Source organism: Hippopotamus amphibius, chromosome 5 (genome assembly GCF_030028045.1).
Source record: "Hippopotamus amphibius kiboko isolate mHipAmp2 chromosome 5, mHipAmp2.hap2, whole genome shotgun sequence".
Taxonomy (NCBI): domain Eukaryota; kingdom Metazoa; phylum Chordata; class Mammalia; order Artiodactyla; family Hippopotamidae; genus Hippopotamus; species Hippopotamus amphibius.
In genome coordinates, this window is record NC_080190.1 from 147018977 (window position 1) to 147040780 (window position 21804).

At 34.6% G+C, this 21804-nt stretch overlaps 2 pseudogenes across 1 annotated transcript; one reads left to right on the forward strand and one right to left on the reverse strand.

Annotated features, from left to right (window-relative positions):
* The first annotated feature begins 17351 nt into the window (after positions 1-17351).
* On the forward strand, positions 17352-17906 carry LOC130853730 (60S ribosomal protein L17-like; annotated as a pseudogene).
* Positions 17907-20884: 2978 nt separating this feature from the next.
* LOC130853828 (leptin receptor overlapping transcript-like 1) lies at positions 20885-21527 on the reverse strand (annotated as a pseudogene). The gene has a single exon (XR_009053887.1). The product of XR_009053887.1 is annotated as a leptin receptor overlapping transcript-like 1 (transcript).
* Between the last annotated feature and the right edge of the window lie 277 nt (positions 21528-21804).

Here is a 21804-nt window from a genome sequence, read left to right on the forward strand (position 1 = left end):
TGCATTGTCTCTAAACCTTATAAATTTTATTAACCAATTACAAACTATACTTTGTGTGTTATCAGTTGTGATTTCTTTTGGTAATTTAGTAAATGACTAAAATTTGGAAATATTATACATAATTTCAGAACATAGCACTGCCTTGAGCATCAAAACACTTGTATATTTATTCATATTTTCACCTTTAAGACAGAGTTATTTTCATTTGGAAAACAGTATATGAGGATGAGAATGCAGGGGTATTACTCATAAATTATGAACTCTGGTGACTGCTGATTCCATTACAATGAAAAATGTCATAAATATTGTTTGTCCTCCTTAATTAGGATGTGTTTTTGGCACCTAAATGTAGAAATAATTCAGTATCCTATTTCCAGTGTTCATCTTATGTGATGATTCTCGTGCTGTGATTATTGACCACTCTCTCTTCAAACTCTCCTGTCCATTGGCTTATCTCCCTCCTGGCTCTTAGAAACTTTTTAATACAGATTATCTTTCTCTGTCCCTTAAATATTGATGTTCACTAATGTGCTATTTTTGACTCTTCCTCTCCATTCTTGCTAGGTTTATTTACCTTCTCCCATGATCTCAAATATCACATACACACTCAAAACTTACAAAGTTATATCTCCATCCCTATTTTCAACTAACCACTAAATATAGGACCCCTATGTAAATTCTTTAGGCATAAAATTTGAAATACGTAAGATGATATTAATTATTTTTCACCTAAAATATCTTCTTTCTATTATCTCCTGCCTCTCCTATCAGTAACATCACTAATTTACCAGTGATCTAAGTTTAAAAACACAAAGTCTTCTCCGACTCTTCCTACTCCAGTCTCCCTTTTCCAAAAAAAATTAGCAGATTCTCTGGCTGCTGTGTCCTAAATAACTTTCAAATCTGGGCACTTCTCTCAATCCCACAACCCCCAAGAGTTCAGCCTCCTTCTTAATTTTTCAGACCTTAGACTCTCCCCTCTCCAGTTTATAGTTTCCTTTATACTTAGTTTTTTCTACTACAGTTATTTTATGGCTCCTTTGACTAAGGTACAAACATTAACAAGTTATTTGCCTGCTTTAAAAATTTGATATTTTCTCATCACCCTGTTGCATGACTCTGAACTCCTTAGCATGATATCCAGGGTCCTCAAACTCTAGCCCCAGTGACTTCTTCTGGTCTATCTTCTGCACACAACCCTCTAGCCACACAGGACAATTTTTAGTTTTCTAAAGACACATATACCTCTATATATACAATTTTTAGTTTTCTAAAGACACATATACTCCTACAATTCAAGGCTTGTTTGATATACCTGGAATATCTTCCTTCTTTCCCCCACTTTCCATTGCCTAGTTAATTCTTACTCATTCTTAAAGACCTAGCATTTTACACACTAGGAACTGTCTTAAAGTGATTTATATAGAGTATCTCATTGAATACTGAAAATACTCCCCTGTGTTAGGAACTACTGCTATCATGCTTTTACAGGTGATGGATCTTTGAGGGGTTAAGTAATTGTGACACTCCCATTTGTCGGACTGATCCTTGACTATGTAAACTTAATCATTAGGTAACACTGCCTAGCCTATGAACTCCTCAAGAGAAGCAGCTATGAAAATTATATTGCATCCCTGTTTGAAATCCTAGCACCAAGCATAGAGCCATATACATAGAAGTTGTTCAGTGAATTTTGGTTGAATTATTCAGGTTAAACTACATTCAGCCTCTACAGTGAGGGAGGTCTTTTTTTCAGTGGAGTGATGCCTCTCACCTAATGTCTCTACGTATAGTTTACTCATATGTAAATTCACATAACGATAATAATAATAATAAATTCTGTTACTGAAATACATTTTCTCACTTAAAGAAGAGACAGGATTTGAGGGATCTATTTGGACCTTAATAGGAGGTACACTGTTGATTCTGCCATTATCAGTCCAGGATTTTGCCCATAAGGAGGGTGGCAGCTGATCTAATAAGAGCAACAGATTTTTAATTTTCTATTTTAACATCATTAGACTTCTTTTGTCCCTACTCTCCTTGGCATATGAATAATTTAAATTATACAAATATAGGCAAACTGATGTCAGGCATCAGAGAAACCTCAGAATTTATTCAGATCAGAAAAAAAATAATAAAGAAGTAAAGGAGGATCCTAAATTAGATTATTTTAACCAAATATACACAATGGTTTATTTTTATGCCCAGCCATATTTAAATTTGATTTGGTAATTTTCCTTTTTAGAAAAGATTAAAAGATTAAAGAAGATTTCTTTTATAGTCCTAGCAGCAAAGTTTTTTACAAAAATAAATTAGTAACAGCCCAAGATTTTTATTCAAGAAAGCATTATATAGTTATATGATTTTTGTATTAAATCACAAGCATTTTGGTTTTGAATAAGAATCGCTAAAACCCAGAATTTTTATTTACTTTTTAGCAGTTTCAGAGCTAATAAATATCACCACTTTTCCCACAACTATATCCAGTTGAAAGGTAACGGACTCAGGCAGGTAAAGACTGAAATGTATGCTTTATTATGAGGGTATGACTCAGATATGCTGCTACTTTGGCTTGCCAAAACCACAACCCTGAATTAGATATACACACCCAGTATATTTTATAACTGGATAACCATGGGCCTTTGCAATCTGAAGCCTCACTATAAGGAGAAGAAAAGAACAATTGTGTCCTATGTTCAAGGTGCTCCAAGGTCAGTCCAATATCTAAGCTGAACAAAGCTATTTTCTTCACTAAATCTGCTAATCAGGATTTGGGGAGAGACAGGAGTGTTACTCTAGCTCAGCATTTCAAAAAGGGGATGCTATTTAGCATATGGGAAGAACAATTTCAATACTGTTTAAGAGTTGTTTGAACATTACTGCATTACTGGCTTTTAGCATTTTGACCCCAGCCATATAAATGACAATGGCACCTCCAACCAAGCATTGTGACATTACTACACACACACACACACACACATGTACGCATGCACACAAAGCCATCAACATTTCTAAATGTCTATCCAAATGGAAGCATGAAGTCATGAAAACTTAGGTCCCAAGCTAATAAGTATAATTAGTCATAGATGACTAATCATATATTAATTTTGTACAACTTCATTGTCTTAAAAACATAAAAAAAGGTCATATATTGTTTCTCTTTTACTAATCTAACAAACTTTTAATTCCTAATTAGAAATACATTTAAATTTAAGATATTGTAAGGAAAAAACCCACATTAATTCTAATAAAAATATGGATTGTTTTATGAAAATTTAATTTCATAGTAAGCACAAAGATAATATCAATTTTTTCTATTGTAGAACAATGCTATGTAGCTTTACAGTCTAACAAAGAAGGAGCTGGTCATTTTTAATCATATATATGTATATATATACTTACTATGAACAAAGAGGAAGATGGAGAAAAAGGGAGCGGAGAGGGACAGGGAGAGGGAGAGAAAAAAAGGAAGAAAGGAAGATGACACTCTCTGGTCCAAGAATATACAGATAATGCAGACTACATGATTCTAAAAGGGCATTCTTTTCTAAAGGCTATAAAATAAACACTGTGGGCCCAAACAACTGTAGCACATTCCCCTTCCAATCTGGGATCATCCACACAAGATTTTCAGGTTCAGTTCTTCCCAAATCCTTCATCAATTAAGTACAAAACAGCTTTGTCAGCCCCACCACCATGTGGAAGATCTGCACTAGCTGCTACACATCCAGAAGTACTGATAGAATGAGCATCACTGATATCTGCGTAATGATGATGATGATGTGATGATAATTTCAATAGTAATAGTAATAATATCTAACATATACCTAAGTGCCAGATTCCAGCAGGGTGCTTTTCAAGTAGATTTTACTTGTCACTGTCATGTTGGTTCAGGTCTTCCATGGGGCTAAAACTTGATATTCATTTCCTAAGGCAGAGTTCTCTGTTGGGACTGGAAAACTGACCTTTGTGAGCTTTTGATGCCTTGCTCAGTGCTCAAGCCTTGTCAGGCAAGGGAGGGAAAAAAATCATTGCTCCCTGTTTTCTCATGGTTTTCTCTAGATTTCAGTTGTGAGATGAAAAAAAAAAAATGTCCTGGACAAAATCACTGATAGCCACATAACTTTAAATATTGCCCTTTACATTGACTTAATATATATTTACTGCACTATAATACATCTTATATGGACCACACTCAGCTCTGAGTATTCAAATGTAAACTAGATCAACAAGAACATTTACACTGTGAATTGCTGTCATTTTATGAGAATACACCTTATAGTAATACCTGTTAAAACCAAGCATACTACATGGTTTGGACAATAAGCTTTAGTTTTCTCAAATGCTTTTCCAAGACGTAATAGATTAAGTTTATTTGGGTTTCCTCAGATTCTCTTCTCCTCCTCTTTGGCTTCTTAGGTTATGAAAGATATATAAATGCAAATTACAAAGCAGTGTGCCTCAAATATACTTAATGATCTAAAAATATAAAATTCCTCTTTAAAATCCTGAGGTACTAAGTTAACTCCTACCCAAAAAACTACTCCTAAATTAAAATACTTAACTCATTCCTGAAGCCTGTTCACTGTCATTTCAGTGAATACAGTAGCTTTACTATCATTTCATTCTTGAATAAATATTATCATTGTATTTCTATATTTTATAATTGTTTTTCAATTATGAGAAAATTCTACCTATCATCTAAACTTTTCTCTTTGTGTTAATATAGTCTTCTTAAAAGATGCATAAAAATGGTGGTATTCAGTACTGTTGAACTTCTAAGTTGTTCCTGTTAGTCTAAGAGTTAAATTGACATGAGACAGATTAACAGGAGAAAATTAAAAGTTTAATAGCATATATACATTGGAGACTCAGGAAAACTGAGTAACTCATCAATATGGCCAAAACTATCGCCTTCAATATCATCTTCAGCTAAAGAAAAAAGATATTGGCAGTGATCTTTTGGGAATTCCATGGGAAGGCAGGCACATGGAGATGGAAAAGCACATGTTTGGTAAACAGATATTTGCTGGGCCATGCAGAGACAGTGGGGCACAGAGTGGAGTCTGATCTCTAGGCCTTGATGATTCCCTTTCTCCCCACACCCAGTCCCTATTCTTTGCAGATTTCTCTGGTCATAGCTCTATTCCTGGAACAGGTCCTTTATCTAAATTCTTTAGGCAGCTAAGGGAGAGGTAAAAAGAAAATCTTCCTGAGTCTTCTGTTTCTTAAAAATAATCAGCCTAAATTAATCTTCATGCCAAAGACAGACATTTTGGGATGGCAAATTTTGCTCCCCCTATAATATTCTGATCCATCTATGTTTGAATGAAATTAATAGATAATGTCTTTCCAAAATATTTATCATGTCTTATTTCAAGCTGTTAAGCAATTTATCAGATATTCTTGTAATTAAAACAGTGTGTTAGAAGTCAGTTGCAGTAGCAAATATGGTCAATATTTTTGGTACACTTGATACAGAAACGCATGTCCCAAAAGACAGATTAAATACATTTTTATATCAGGCCTATTTCACCTTTATCAAAACTACTAGATATGTTGGTCACTGAATGACTCTACAGGGTTAATTAAGAAATAGGAAGCTCAACTACCTGTAGTTTCCTGATGATTTTATATTCTTTTCTGCTCCAACCTTTGCAGTTTTTGTCCTGCTGTCTGGAATGTCTTTCTAGTGTTCCTCCCCTAGTTAAGGCTCAGTTTAAACTTTTCTCCTCCGAGAAGCCTTCAATGAACAACTACACCATGATCCTGTCCAATTAATGTGTGCACGCTCGCGTGCACGTGCGCGCACACACACACACACAGAAATTAATGCCAGAAATTACTCCCTTTTTCACATTCCAGTAACACTTATACATTGATAGTATCTATCACAGTTCATGAAAATTTATTTTTTATTTGTCTTCCTCCCACAGTCTTCAAATTCCTTGAGAAAAATGACTATGCAATTTGTCCCCATTTCACATAGTAGAAACTAAATATTATAAGTGTATTTTTAAATAAATTGATAAATTAATAACTATGTCTCACTAGTCTCCAAAATCAACTAATTTCTTTTTCTTGTGATTATTATATTTTTATTGATGTCAGCTACATTCCAAAGACATTTCAAAGAATTTCAAAGAACGTCTTTGCCTTAGCTTTTAAATTTCTATGAAAAAATTATATTATTTAAAACATTTACAGCTCCAGTGTCCATTCAAATATCTGCCCAACGTTATTTATATTTAAAGACATTATTTGTTTGGTGTCCCACAGGGATAGTAATGTGTGTGGCATGATGCCCTCTTGCAGGTTCATTGTAATTCTGAACATCTGCTAAAAGTGGGAAGTGGATTCCTTATCAACATAAGCAAAATTACATACATTTTAAGTTACACAGAAAAGACCCATATGAACCTTAAAGGGATTAAGAATTAGTGGGATTTATAGAAGGAGAATGCAATTAGAAGTTCAAAAGTCTATTTGTTCTTTTTCCTTTATGAAATTTCACATTATTAGAAAAATCATTAACAGTTTTATGACCTAGTTGTTTTTTTTTAAATCTCTGTGAAATGAGTGTTAATATATTATTTCTTTATATTTTCCCAGGTTTAAATTTCTATGATATAAATAACAAAGCTAATTCCAACATAAAGATAACTATTCAAAACCAATATAAACAATTTTTGTTGTACTTTATAATTCCAAAGTACGTGTGTTACCTTCTATAGGAAAGAAAAATACAAAAATAATTTTTGCCCTCAAGTTACTGTCTTGTTGCCAATATTAGTAGTATATAGATAATCAGCACCTAATACAATTTGAGAGCACTTGCCACACATGATGCTACTAACATAGAAAGTATTAAAAAAAAAAAAGAGCATTTGGAATGCAAAGAAAATTTTAAAACTATAATACAAAAAATTGAGATAAGGAGCCTAAGTTCTTTAAATAAGTTACTCATTTAACCACTTTAATTTTTTAGTTGTTAACTTAATATGTTTCTTTATAGAAGCATTGATTTTTGTCAGAAATAGCAACTTGGATTCACTGAAGTCAATTTTAACCTGATGTGTCCTGAATATATTTTTCAACTAATCATAGGCTGCATGATGTCCAGGTCAAAAAAAAAAAAAAAATTCAAGACATATACTCATTCCCAACAAACCTAGTTGGTTTGACTTTAAACCAAAATACCACCAATTTAGACACCTTCTGACTCACAGATGTAGATACCCAATAGCCTATTAGGTATATTCACTTGTTGGTTCTAAAATTCACTTCTCAAAATTGAAACTACAATGAAGCCATTATCCTCTCAACCCAGCTCTCAAACAACAAACTGAAATAAACAAAATAAAATAAACTCTATGCTCTTTATTCCAGACCTTAAATTGGAAGAAAAGAAGAATATTGCCCTTTGTGTTCCTACCTCAATCTTAGACTTGAGCTTTTTCTTGGAACAGAAGACTACACCCCTGACCTCATTTCTAGCCTAAAGCTTGAGATAACACAAGTGGTATGAACCATGGAATATGCTTAAATCGATAAAGACCCTATTTTACTCTAAGAATTATCCAACAAAAAGAGGGAGAAAGAGATATTTCTGTCCCAGCCAATCTCCAATCTTTGATTCCTTAAGAACAGTCAAATGTTGAGCTTGCAACACCACCACCCACCTGTCTGGAAGCTACTATAGAAGTCCAGGGAGCATTTTCTGCTACTAAGAAAATACAGAATTCAAATTAGCTGCCCTGCTAAATGCTTGAATTCCAAGAAACTGCAAAAATACATGTAATCTTAATGGAAAAACAGTAACCAGAATTCAATAAAAAAGTGGTACAATTCAGAGAAAAAAAGTTTTTTAAAGAAAAATAAGGCAGAATATGAATCCTAACTCAAAGATGTATTTACCATAGAAAACAAAAATTTTAGGGAAAAAAAGGTTTTACCCATTTTCCAAAAGGAAAAAACATACCACAAGGTTGCTAAATAATTATTTAAATCTTTATCAAAATGTGTACATGCCACAGAAGATTGTACTTATAAAACTATTTTCAAATTAGCAGAAAATACCTCTTTTCTCAAGTATGCCCTTTCCCCAAATAGTTCATGAATATGGGTGCTTACCCACTTCAAAATGACGAATTCTGCTCCTAAATCTCTGATAAACAGAAAATTATATCTTTTTCAGCCACTAATAGATTTTGTCGTTGCTTTAGCCATTGATTCCAGCATTGCTAAAATATTATTGTCACCAGCAAAGCCCATTAACAATTTCTGGAAAATAAAAATAGATTCTGGGTAGTAAAATAAAGTCTAACCTTTTACTCCTTTGTGCTTAGTCTAGTTTCACTTGTTCACAGGGAGCTGCGTGAAGAGGCCTGGCAGCTGCTCCTTCAGGCTGGAGTTCCTAGTGGCAAAAGGTTGCACAGATGCCTCACCTCCAGGACGTATGCAGAAGCCCTGCCCCCGACAGCTCAGTTTAAGATGGCGATGGTAGGCTGTGAGCAGAGCCGCTGCGCCCGGCACTGTGATCTGGAGCTGTGAGCAGCACAGCTGCGCCCACTCTCCAGAACTCCGCCCCCTTCCCCGCTGATGAGATGCCCTATCAAGCAGCCCCTGCCGCTGCTGGCCTTTTCAGGAGCGCATCTATTCTTGAGTGTGGGCTCGCACCTCTCCATTCTTTCATCAAAATAAAACTCTCCTTTTATTCTGAACTGAACCCAGTCTTGTTCTGTTGGCTCAAAGGACCCTTGTTGAGGCCCACTTAAAAGGGTCAGTAACATTATCTCCAGAGGATACTGATATTGTCTGCTTAAAATATCTCCTACTTGGGCCTTTAATGTTTCAACTCTAGCTTACACTTACATCATTTAAAATTTTTCCAGAAGTACATCACTTTAGGGTGGGCAGGTAGGCATGTGGAAGTGGGTGGGAATGGATGGCTTCCAGGTGCAGCCACATGCTAAACTAGAATCAAGTATCACCCTCAGTCATACAATGTAGGTCCTAGAGTTGAAACCAGATTATTAATCCAAATTTCAACCCTGCTCTAATGGGTAAGAGCTCAGAACCTGGGGGCAGTCCCTTGCTAGTTGTGTGACCTTGGACAGTTCACTTAATCTCTCTATTCCCCAGTTTCCTTAACTCCAAAATGATGATGAGTCCTCATAGTGCTATTGTGAGGATTAAATGAGTTTCTAAAATTAAAGAATTTAGGACAGTGCTTTATACATAGGAAGTGTCATATAAATATTAAAATTTACCCATTGAGTTCTCCTTAGGGGGCCTTTGGTGTATTTCTTAATCTATTAAAAAAGTTCAACACTTAAATGCACCTCCTTCCAGAAAGATCCTTGTTCCCTATGAAGTTTTCCCCATCTTTCTTGAGGTCTCTGCATTCCAAGATATTTTTGATGTGGTAACTTCTGTCTAGACACTAAGATTCAATTTCCTTTCTCCAGGCCAATTGGAAAGATTCAGAGAGCTGCCTTTAGATGAATTTTCTGAAAATAAAACTCACTGACTCCAATTGACAATTTTAATGAGCAGCTTTTCTAGCAAATTCTTATCCTAACAGGGCACACAGCTACATGAGAACTTTTACAATATGGACATATTTCAATGCATGTTCTCAGTGAACTATTCATAAAGCTGAGGTATAATGTTAGTGAAAACACTGAGCTTTGGACAAAGACAGAGGGTCCAACCTCCATCTTCTTTTCAGTGGTGGATCAAAAAGATGCTAAACTTCCTATATGGACATCTCAACCCTGCTCAAGAACTTGGATAATTCCTCTGCTGAGACAAGAGAAGGCAATATATTTATAATTACTATTCACTTGAGCTATTAAAGAGCTTCAAAGTAACTCCTTTAAAATGTCCAATGTTGAGTCTATGGCTATACCTCCCTGAATATACTGGATCTTGTGTAAAATATCCAGTGTGGAGATTCAGGGAGTTAACAGTAAACACTGCACATTTATCTAGTGGATGTAATTATTTAGTACTATTAATTTAATATTAGAGATTGTGGACCCAATTTAGCACATTTTACTATTTTTTCTTACATTCAAAGGCCAAAAATTTTAGTGATTTTTTTTTACAACTGCTGTTGTTAATATTATATCATTATGATGATGCTTGTCTTCCTTTTTGTTAGGTATTCAATTATTTTAAGATTTGTAATTAAATTTACATTAAGAAAACTGCCTATTTATATACTACTCTTAGCAAAATGTATATCGTTTCTACCTCTTCCCACACACAAACTTCCCTACCCAGATAATTTCGCAATGTTAAATTCATTTAAACACAATCCATCTTCTCCTTCATGTAAACATGTCACCAATATGCATGTGCAGTTCTACAATAGAGCTATACAATTATCATGTAAAAATGGAGCAAAACTATGTATTTGAACATTATTTATCATTTACATGCATTTTTATCTTCCTTACTCCTCCTTTTCTTTGAAAAATGTTAACCTTTTTCTAAAAGAAAAGAACCCAACATTCATGAAATAATAATAGTTTAGCTCCTTTATTTTGTAGAATTTTAAAACAAACAAGCAACTAAAAGCTGAAACCTATAAGGAATCAAGAGTGCAAGCATACTAAGGAGCATGCACCAGATGCCAGAATTAAAATCAGAATTGGGATTCATCTCCGTGGTTGTCTGATGTAAATATCTGGATAATTTTCTCAGCACTGCACAGCTCCCTTAAATGCACTTAAAATAGCTGATGTCTTTAAAAGCCAGAATAAATGATGGGATCTTTCACTTTATATCTGGATGATTAGCTTTATGTAGACACAGTCTGATTTCTAAATTCTCTATTCACAATATAAAGAAGATAAATACATTTTCAGTGTAGATAACATAAGAATTATTTTAAAAAGTTATATCCACTCTCAGTATGAAAAGCTATTAAGTAGCTGTCCCCACAATGTCTTTGCATTATCATCAACTATCAGTTACTGAGCACCCATTGGCACCATTGGCACTATGCTAGACACCAACAGCATGTTTTAAGTGCTTCTTAAGCTTCAGTTAATCTACCCAGATTTATTCCAATGACATATATACTAAAAGACTTCTTTGAAAAAATGCAATGTACCATCTCTCAGTGCTTATTCAACAAAGAAATGTCTTTTTTTTTTTTTTTTTTCCAAATCAGTTGATTTGGAAACATTAAAGGGAAAAAAAGCTAGAAACACAATTGCATTTAATAGCTCCTCCTTCATGCTTCTGTCACTTTCTTAATGAATTTGTCAGAACAAAATTAGTAGCTGAGAAAGATTGGGAGGAGAAAACTCTTAATGAAGGGAAAAAATTAATGGTTTCAAATGCTTACCTTCCAGGATGAGTCCACAGTCTTTTATTGTTTTTATTACTACATTGAAACTCGCATCATCAAACCACAAAAACAGTTTTAATTTTTAGTAAATTAAGAATGAATTATGCTTAGTTTTCTAGAGAATACATGTATATGTAGAATTCAGATATGTGAAGTCACAAATCATTCTGAACTTTTTTCAACATGTTTTTTCTTGGTTAACATGACTTTTAATAAGTCCATTTTGTACTACCAAGCCATTTAACAACAGATTTGAGAAAACAAACACACTCTTTTTAAGATTCTGTTTGATGCCTATTGCCATCACTTTGAAAAAAAATAATCAATTGGGCTATTTAGAGAATTACTATAAATCTCTAAGTCCTAATAAAAGAATAAAGGAAATACCTTAAGGATCCTGAGTTAGGCATATCTACAAGTCACGACTATCTGTTCTCTGTTTCTAAAAACACAAGAGACTTGTATTCCCTCACCCTCTTGAAGTTATACATGGTCATTTGACCCCTTGGGTAATGATCTGTAATCAGAAGTACATTTCATTTCCAGGTGGAAACATTTAATTGTTGGCGCACCCTCCCCCACCCACACACATTACACCCTCCTTTAATAATAGTGGAAACACCTGCTGATAGGGAAACACAACACTCAACTGCCCTTGGAAAGTTGCTTACATCTGCAGTGCACTTTGCTTGAGGCAAAAAAAAACAAACTTCAGTTGTTTTAGCCACTGGGATTTTGGAGTTTCTTTCTACAGCGTAATCAAGCCATTCTGATGAATACAAGTACATGTAATAATTATAGGTTAAAACTACACATTCTTTTTTTTTTTTTTTTAATTTGGCCATGCCACGTGGCTTGCAGGGTCCTAGTTTCCTGACCAGGGATCAAACCCTGGCCCTGGCTGTGAAGGGGCTGAGTCCTAACCACTGGACCACTGGGAAATTCCCCAAAAGGATACATTCTTAACATGAAACACATATAGTTTATAGTTTGTTATTGACCTGACAAGATGACCAGTAAATGTAGGATATCAAAACTGATCATTTTAATTTATAATGGTAATTCTATGTTTATTTTCTTAGTCAAAAAATCCTTAACCAAATCAGGCATTAATTAGCACTCTTTAACTATTTGGCTTATTAGCAGAGAATGATACCTCCTGATATCTCTCTACCTATTGATCTATCCATCTATATCTTTGGTTTTATTTACCAGTCAACATTGTTCTATCCTTGCTTTAAGACCTAACTCAAATTACCTCTCTGCCAGAATTCTGCCACTTCACAAGTAATTTTATTTTGCCCTTTACTTACACAGCACATTGTTACATTTTAATTTTTCAATCAGCTTGCTAACAATGTTTGACTTTCCTTGGTTATACTGATACTTCTAAATTTGCCCACAGATATTCTAAAAGATGAAAACACCAAATCCTTCATATATTTTCTTTTTGAATCTCTCCTATTCCATGTTCTGAATCTATGTTTTGTCCTGACTGTCCTCTTTAGATGCCTTCTTAATTCTTATTTTTCCACTGTTCTTACTAGAACTTGAAGTTAGAGTCTATTTCTTACTAAGGATTTTTCTCCTGAAACTTCAGATTAAGTCCATTTTGCCTAGTATGCTCTACAACAGGTTATCATTTCCTTATTATCACTCTTAATTACTCCCTCACATAACTCTCAATTTCTTTGCTTCTCACTTGGTTTTGCTTTGTTTTACCAACTTGGCAAATTAAAATAGTTGTTATATTCAACTATCGGCCTCCTGTATGCCTTTATCAGCACAGCTAATGTGGCTGAAAAGAACTCAAAACCAAGCAGGTCAGAAGTTCAATCAGGATCATAGGATCCACCTTGTTTCATTGTATTATGCATGGATCGTCCTTGATCCTAGATAAGTCAACCCCTGCACTTGTGTACTAGATCTTGTTTCCTCGTCTCATCTAGCTAAAGAATAAGACTCTAGCAATTATCTAATCTCTTGCTTACATCATCAAATATTCCCTCTTTACTGGATCATTCCACAAATATATGAACATGCCATTACTTCTCCCATTTTCTTAAACAAAAATATAATCAAAAGGTTTGTTGTTCTCAGTGCCCCTCCAGCACTGACCAACTTCTTTCCCTATCTTCAGAGTCAGTCTTCCTGAAATAGTTTTGTATACTCGCTGTCTCCAAATTTGTCCCTGTGCCCACAGCCCGCTTCTGCCTTTAATCCACTCCAATCAGGTTTCAGTTATGGCTTTCAACTAAACGGTCTCTTAGCAAGACCACAAAAGACTGGCACTTTATTACATAAAATGGTCATTTATGAGTGACCATTTATGAGCTCTCTAAAGAGCTTGACCACTCTTTACCATCCTAATTGGCACTAACCCAATCCACGCCATTCTCTCTCATCAGGGATTTTGCAATAGCTTCTATCAAACACAGAATTTCAACATGACCATCCAATGACCTATAGCCTTGCAAGATTCTTTTTCCTTGTTAGTGGGAGAATTTGTAACTTGTTGCTAAAATAGAATACGTCTCAAATAATATAATATCTCAGCTTGCTCCTTAACACTGTAATTTGTCCTATGATTATGTTACATCTATGGCAAAGGTAAAGGGATTTTGAAGATGTAATTAAGATCTCTAATCAGTTGAGTTCATTAAAAGGAGAGCATCCTGATGGGCCTGACTTAATCAGGTGAAGGCTTTAAAAGTGGACCTAGAAGTCAGAAACAAAGTGTGATTTCACTGCTGTCCTTAAAGAAGTAAGCTGCTGTTTTATAAGAGGACCATTTGGCAAGGAACTTTGGGGGTCCTCTAGGAATTGAAAGCAGAATTCAGCTGACCCTCAGAAAACAGGCACCTCAGTCCTATAATCATACTTTCCTATGAAAAATTATATTAGATGTAAATTATAAAAGCTCCTTTAAAAAATTCTGTAAACCTAATTAACATCTAAAATAATATTTGCACTTACTTATTGATATTAGAAAAGTGATTTCTAACACTAATAAGATTTTTTTTGGAACAAGCGTTGCTGGCCAGTACCAAGAACAGAATAGTGTAAGACAAAATGATTTTTGACAGATAATACAGGTTCTGGAAGACAGCAGACAAGGAGTATAGAGAAGAGAGGACAAACAAGATTAAGTTGAACCTTAGAACAAAGAAAAAAGACTGGTGTAGTTCTATTGAAATTTGGGGCCAAATAACACTTTGTTTTCCAAGGTACTATTTTTTGCATTGTAATATGTTTAGCAGCACCTTTGACCCCTAGTCCCTAGATGCCAGCCTCATTCCCCTTCCAGTTAGAACAACCAAAAATGTCTGCTGATATGGCCAACTGTTTCAGAGAGCAGAATTTCTCCCCTTTCTGTCCTCATCGAAAATTATTCGTGTATAAGAATAAGAAAGAAAGAAATTAAAATTCTAGATCCAGAGTATCAGAGGTCATAACATTCTAAACATATAATTAGCCAAAAACATAAATTTATTTTTCCTACACAAAGATGTTTTTTGATTCTTATGAAATTTCCCTCTCCCTGGGATGTGTTGATAGACAAGAACTCAATGTTTGGGCTTGCTTCAGAGGAAGTGATAGAGCATAGCCTTCTCCACAATGACGCATTTGTTGTAGACTTTGAAGTAAATCTTTTGTCTGGAATATACAATGAGACTGAAGATAAAAGTGTGAAGATAAGAACTACCTCTAGCCTTAATTATTGTCAGAGTGTTCACTGTAAATACTGTTCTAAAATTTGAATATGGAGAGAATGGGCATACTTGTTGGCATAGGATATGAATAACTGAGAAGGAAAAAGAGTAATAAACAAAACCCAAACCATCAATACTGCAACACTAAACCATATTTCTAAAAAGAAGAAAAACTTGGTTCAGACAAAGTAAGAAATTAATAATAAATTAAGTGTGATACATTTAGGCAAATAGAAGGTAGAAATATAAAAAAGATGAAAGATGAATGAGATGAAATGATAAGACATGTAAAGAATATTATAGCAAAACAAAAGAATCATTCAGGAAGAAAATACACATAATGAAACAGAAAAATTTATCTCTAACTAATGCCTCATACTCTAATAATTGAAAGATTTTGAAATGCATGAATAGTACAAAGGAAAGATAATAAGGCAGGATAAGAAATAAAAAAGGATGGTAAATAAGGCATGAAAAAGGAGAGTACCTGCAAAGAAAAATTAATTACCAAATAGAATCATTAGATAATCATAATAATGATAATAACAATAACAAATGAACAACTGAAAAGATGGATACATTAGGGTTTAGGGTAGACACCATGATCAAGAGTGATTTATTTTAGGGATGCACAGATGATTCAATATCTGCAAATAAATCAACAGGCTACACCACACTAACAAAATGGGATAAAAACCATATGATTATCTCAACAGATGCAGCAAAAGCATTCAATATTGAATACTGAAAAGATTCAATACCCATTTATGATAAAAACTCTCAATAAAATGGGTACAGGAGTAATGTACCTCAACACAATAAAGGCCATATATGACAAACCCACAGCTAACATGATACTCAACAGTGAAAAACTGAAAGCTATTCTTCTAAATTCAGGAACAATACAAGGATGTCCACTCTCACCACTCTTATTCAACATAGTATTGAAAGCCCCAGCCAGAACAATTAGGCAAGAAAAAGAAATAAAGTGAATCCAAAGTGGAAAGGAAGAAATAAAATTATCACTGTTTGCACATGACATGATCTTATATATAGAAATCTCCAAGGACTTCATAAAAAGCTGTTAAAAATAATAATTGATTACAGTAAAATTGCAGGGTAAAAAATCAACATAAAAAATCTGTTGCATTTTTATATGCTAACAATGAGCTAACAGAAATAGAAATTAAAGAAACAATCCTATTTATAATTATACACACACACAAAAATATATCTAGGAATAAATTTTACCAAAGAAATGAAAGACTTGTACATTGAAAAGTATAAGACTGCTGAAAAAAATAGAAAGATATTCTGTGCTCATGGATTGGAAGAATTAACATTGTTAAAAATGTCCATTTTACCTAAAGCAATCTACAGATTCAATGTAACCCCTATCAAAATCCCAACGACATTTTTTACAAAATAGAACAAAAAATTCTAAAATTTATATGGAACCACAAAAGACCCCAAGTAACCAAATCAATCCTGAGAAAAAAGAAGAAAGCTGGAAATATCACATTCCCTGATTTCAAACTATATCACAAAGTCATCAAAATAAAACATTATATTGTCAGGAAAACAGATACATAGGTCAATGGGAACAGAAGTGAGAGCCCAGAAATAAACCCATGCATAAATGAACAATTAATTTACAATAAATAAGCAAAGAATATACGATGGAGAAAGGATAGTCTCGAAAATGGTGTTGGGAAAACTAATGCAAAAAATGAACTAGACCACTATCTCACACTATACATAAATATCAACTTAAAGTGGATTAAAGACTTGAGTATAAGATATGAAACCATAAAACACCTAGAAGAAAACATAGGTAGCATCCTCTTTGACATGTGTCTTGGCAATATCTTTCTAGGTATATCTTCTCAGATAAGGGAAACAAAAGCAAAAATAAACAAACGGTATTTCATCAAACTAAAAAGCTTCTGCACAGCAAAGGAAATCATCAACAAAACAAAAAGACAACATAGTGAATGGGAGAAGACATTTATAAGTGATATATCTGATAAGTGGTTAACTAAAATAACTAAAATATTTAAAGAACTCACACAACTCAACAATAACAAAAGAAACCAAAGAATTCAATTAAAATATGGGCAGAGGAGCTGCATAGACATTTTTTCCAAATAAAACAAACAGATGACTAATGGATACATGAAAAGATGTTTAACATGACTAATTATTAGGGAAATGCAAATTAAAACCTCATGCTTGCTTTTCTGGCAAGTGGCCTGAGGTGACCTCTAAAAATGGTTCACTATTCACTTGACCCAGAAAACCCCACAAAATCATGCAAGTCAAGAGATTCAAATCTTTGTGTTTGCTTTAAGAACACTTGGGAAACTGCCCAGGCCATTAAGGGTATGCATATCCAAAAAGCCACCAAGTATCTGAAGGATGTCACTTTAAAGAAGCAACGTGTGCCATTCTGTTGTTACAATGGTGGAGTTGGTAGGTGTGCCCAGGTCAAACAGTGGGGCTGGACACAGGGTCGGTGGCCCAAAAAGAGTGCTGAAGTTTTACTGCACATGCTCAAAAATGCAGAGAGTAATGCTGAATTTAAGGGCTTAGAGATAGATTCTCTGGTCATTGAGCACATCCAGGTGAACAAAGCCCCCAAGATGCAGCAAAGGACTTACAGAGCTCATGGTCAGATTAACCCATACATGAGCTCTCCCTGACACATTAAGATGATCCTTACTGAGAAAGAACAGATTGTTCCTAAACCAGAAGAGGAGGTTGCACAGAAGAAAAAGATATCCCAGAAGAAACTGAAGAAACAAAAACTTTTGGCCCGGGAATAAATGCCACAAAAAATAAATGCAAATATAAAAGCAAACAAAACAAAACAAAAAAACCTCATGCTTGCTGGAATGACTATTACCCAAAATACAAGAAATAACAAATGTTGGTGAGGATATGGAGAAAAGAGAACCCTCATACACTGTTGATGGGAATGTAAATTGGTGCAGTCACTGTGGAAAAGAGTGTGGAGATTCCTCAATTAATTAAGAACAGAGCTACCATATGATCCAGTTATCCCATTTCTGGGTATTTATCTAAAATACAGAAGCACTAATTTGGAAGATATATGTACCCCTATGTTCATCATGGCATTATTTACAACAGCCAAGATATGGAGATAACTTAAGTACCCATCAACAGATGAACGGATAAATAAGTTTTAATGTAATATATATATGCAAAAGATGAAATATTTCCATTTGCAACAACATGGATGAAACTTGAGGTTATTACGCTAAGTGAAGTAAGCTGGAAGGGGAAAGACAAATACTCAGTGGTTTCACTCACGTGTGGACTATAAAAAACAAACAAAAGTAAAATAAATGGACAAATCAAACCAAGCAAAAACAAACACATAGATACAGAGAACAGAGCAGTGGTTACCACAGGGGAAGAGACAGTGAAAAGGGCAAAATAGGTAAAAGGAATCAACTATATTATGATGGATGGAAACTACATGTTTGATGATGAGCACACTGTAGGGTGTACAGAAGCAGAATATAATGTTGTGCACATGAAACATATAATGTTATAAACCAATGTTACCTCAATAAAAAAGTAAATCTAAAAAATTAAAAACTAAAACAGAACACAAATTTTAAAAGAATTTATATTATATTTAAAATTTATGTGTATTATGTATAAAATATATAATATAATACTTATACATTATATATATCTGTATAATACATATGCATATACTAATATGTATTATATAATCTCCAGAATAAGCTATTTATTTATTTTTTTTTTGTATTTAAAATGTTTATTGTTTTATCATCAAAAGTTCTCTTTCCATAGAAGAACGGCAATGCAGGATCAGTGCATATTCTATGGAAAATTCAGACCTCTAGTAACTAGCCTAGAAACCAGAGACAGCACTATGCCAAGCTAGTGTGCAAGGTCAAAGACACAATGCTGCCAGTGCGATTAGTATACAGAAGAAATATGCAGCTGTTAGAAAAAGAGTCTATGGCCAAGTAAATGAAACGGTAGCAGTGCACTGCACTGACATTCTAGAAACAGAAAATGGGAAGGACCAGAGAATGTAGTTTTGGCAAAACAAAAAAAAAATTGAGTAGATCACAGGCACTGAGTTCCCAACTGTATCACCAGCTGTCTAATCCACGTGTAGCTGCCCCTTGGTCATCCACGTGTAGCTGTCCCTACCGCATCCTACCACTGGGAGCTGCTTTCAGCCTGTGTGTAAATGCGACAGCCACATGCAGGCATTCCATTCTGCTTCCCAGCTCATGGCTCAAAGTAACAACTTGGATTGGGCGATAAAGCCCGTGGCCTTGGGGCAGCTTTAGTGAAAAGCTGAATAAACCCACCATTTGTTCCCATTTTTTGGAGAAATCAACTTTATAGAACAAGAGAGTTGTCATGATTACTGTTTCGTCTGAAGGCAAAACAGAATCCATGTAAGTATACTGAATAAACATATAAACAAATGTCCTTAATAAAATACTGTCAGACCAACTTAAACATTTTCATAACTAGCTCCTGAAAAAAGCACTGATAATCGTGAGACGCAAATGGCCGTTACAATTTGATAATGCCTGGTCACTGGGAATTTTTTGGTCAGGTTTGTGTCTGAAGCTGCTATACAGCTAGATTTGGCTACTGTAAATTAATTCACACAATCAAGGGCATTTATAAAAGAAAACAGCAGATCTATGAGGGTGAAACAAAAATCAAAACAGTTGAGAGGTATACAGGAAACTTGTCTTAAATATTTTAAAATTACATATGATATAACCTTAGGGGATGAAAACTATTAATTACCGTGGTCTAAATCTTGAGTTGTTAATACATGAAATACCAGCGAAACTAACAAATCACTTGTTGATCACGTCAAGGCCTTGTGGGGAGGGGCGCTCAATGTGCGGGGGAGCCATCACTCTCCAGGTGCATCAAACACCTCTAACTGAATGTGTTATTAAACTATATGGGAAGTTATTTTACTTAATACATATAATGTATAAAATAAGTTATGAGGAGGAGGCAGGGAAAGGTTTTCTAGTATGCAGGATGCAAAGGTACACTTTCCTGTATCAGTAGTAGTTGTGTGTGTGTCCCTTTACCCATGTAAAACATGAGAGGCTGAAAGAAGATCAAAAATCTCACTTATAAATAGAAACAGGATAAAAAAAATGGAATTTCAATGTCATTTCTTCTCACAATGCAACTCACTCTTCCTATAATAAACATAAATAAAAACCGCATCTCAAAAATCTGTTTTTACACTCTTACCTTTAACAATAAGCTCTTCTAACAATTGAGAATAAAAGCAGTCCTTTGTAGCAATTTCATAAAATAATTTTCAATTCACAAAACACCTGCTTTCTGGCAAAACCAGCAACCCTTATGGAGGGCATGGCATTAATACTTGGCCCCTCTGAGGTATAAATGCAGCTATATTTGCACTGAGTATATAGTCTATAAGGTATGCTAATGGTTTTCATGTTTGCATAAAATTGGGAGTCATGTCATCCTGACTGATTGAAAAACTTATTTTTATAACTCTGTATAGTAATGGAGGTTAAATAACTTTAAGAGAAAAAAAAATGTACTTTAGCCCAGTAATAGCCAGCAGAATTCTAATTCCTAACCAATGAAAATGGTTACTACATTTAAAAAATGTTTAACATTGCATATTGATTAAAAAAAAATGAACAGGAAAAACACACAAATATTTAAATTCAGCAGGACACCACAAAAAGCATACTACAGATGAGTGTGAAATCAGTCAAGCTTTTCCAAAAGAGAAAATCCTTTTAATCCTTCAGTAAGTCTCTGTAAAAATAGTATGCTTACAATACAAGCGAGAAGGGATCACCTAGAACACCCCCAAGAGGCTTGCTCCACCGCTCAGTATCACTGCCCCATCTCCCGTGTGTGCGGACGGCTGAGAAATGACAAGAAGTCCATCTGACAAGAGTTCAGTAATTCTTTTCACCACTGCTGCCAGCTGAAGTCGTCATTGCTGCCAAAGACCAAGAAAAAGCCCAGGATGGTTGCAAAGATGACTGTGTTTCCGGTGAGGACAAGTGCACAAGCTCTCCACTCGATCAGGTGTGCTCTAGCAAATACAATAGGGAGTCCAAAAGCTGAGACCACAATGCCTGTTGTAAGAAATATGGCAAGTTCCTTACAGGCGTTACTCATGGCGTCCGTATCACCCACTAATCTTCTTGCTATGCAGTACGGAATAGGTGAAAGGATGTAAAAAAAACAGAACAAAGAGGGGCCAGTATTGGTTGTATATTGGAAGGGCACATCCAAGCATCAAAAACATCAGCCCAATTGCTCCTCCAAAGGACAAACTAATCAAAGCTTTGATGCCCGCCATGGCGGTGACGTCGCTCCTGCCTCCGGGACCCGAGGCGGCGGCAGCGGCGGCCAGAATAAGCTATTTAAATTTAAGGATACATTGGAATCCCAGGGTGTCCAGGCAGAAAATTAAATTACTAAATCAATAAAAAATTAGATAGTCTCACATTCATTCAACCCAGATTAAGAAAAAGGGAATAAATTTCAAATTTATTTAAGAATTAATTATGATATTCCAAAAACTTCAGAAAAATAAAAAGTATAAATTTGTACGTTGTGTATGAACAATGGTAAAAATAAGTAAAATGTTGTAATATGAAATTAAAAAGTAAATAAATAATA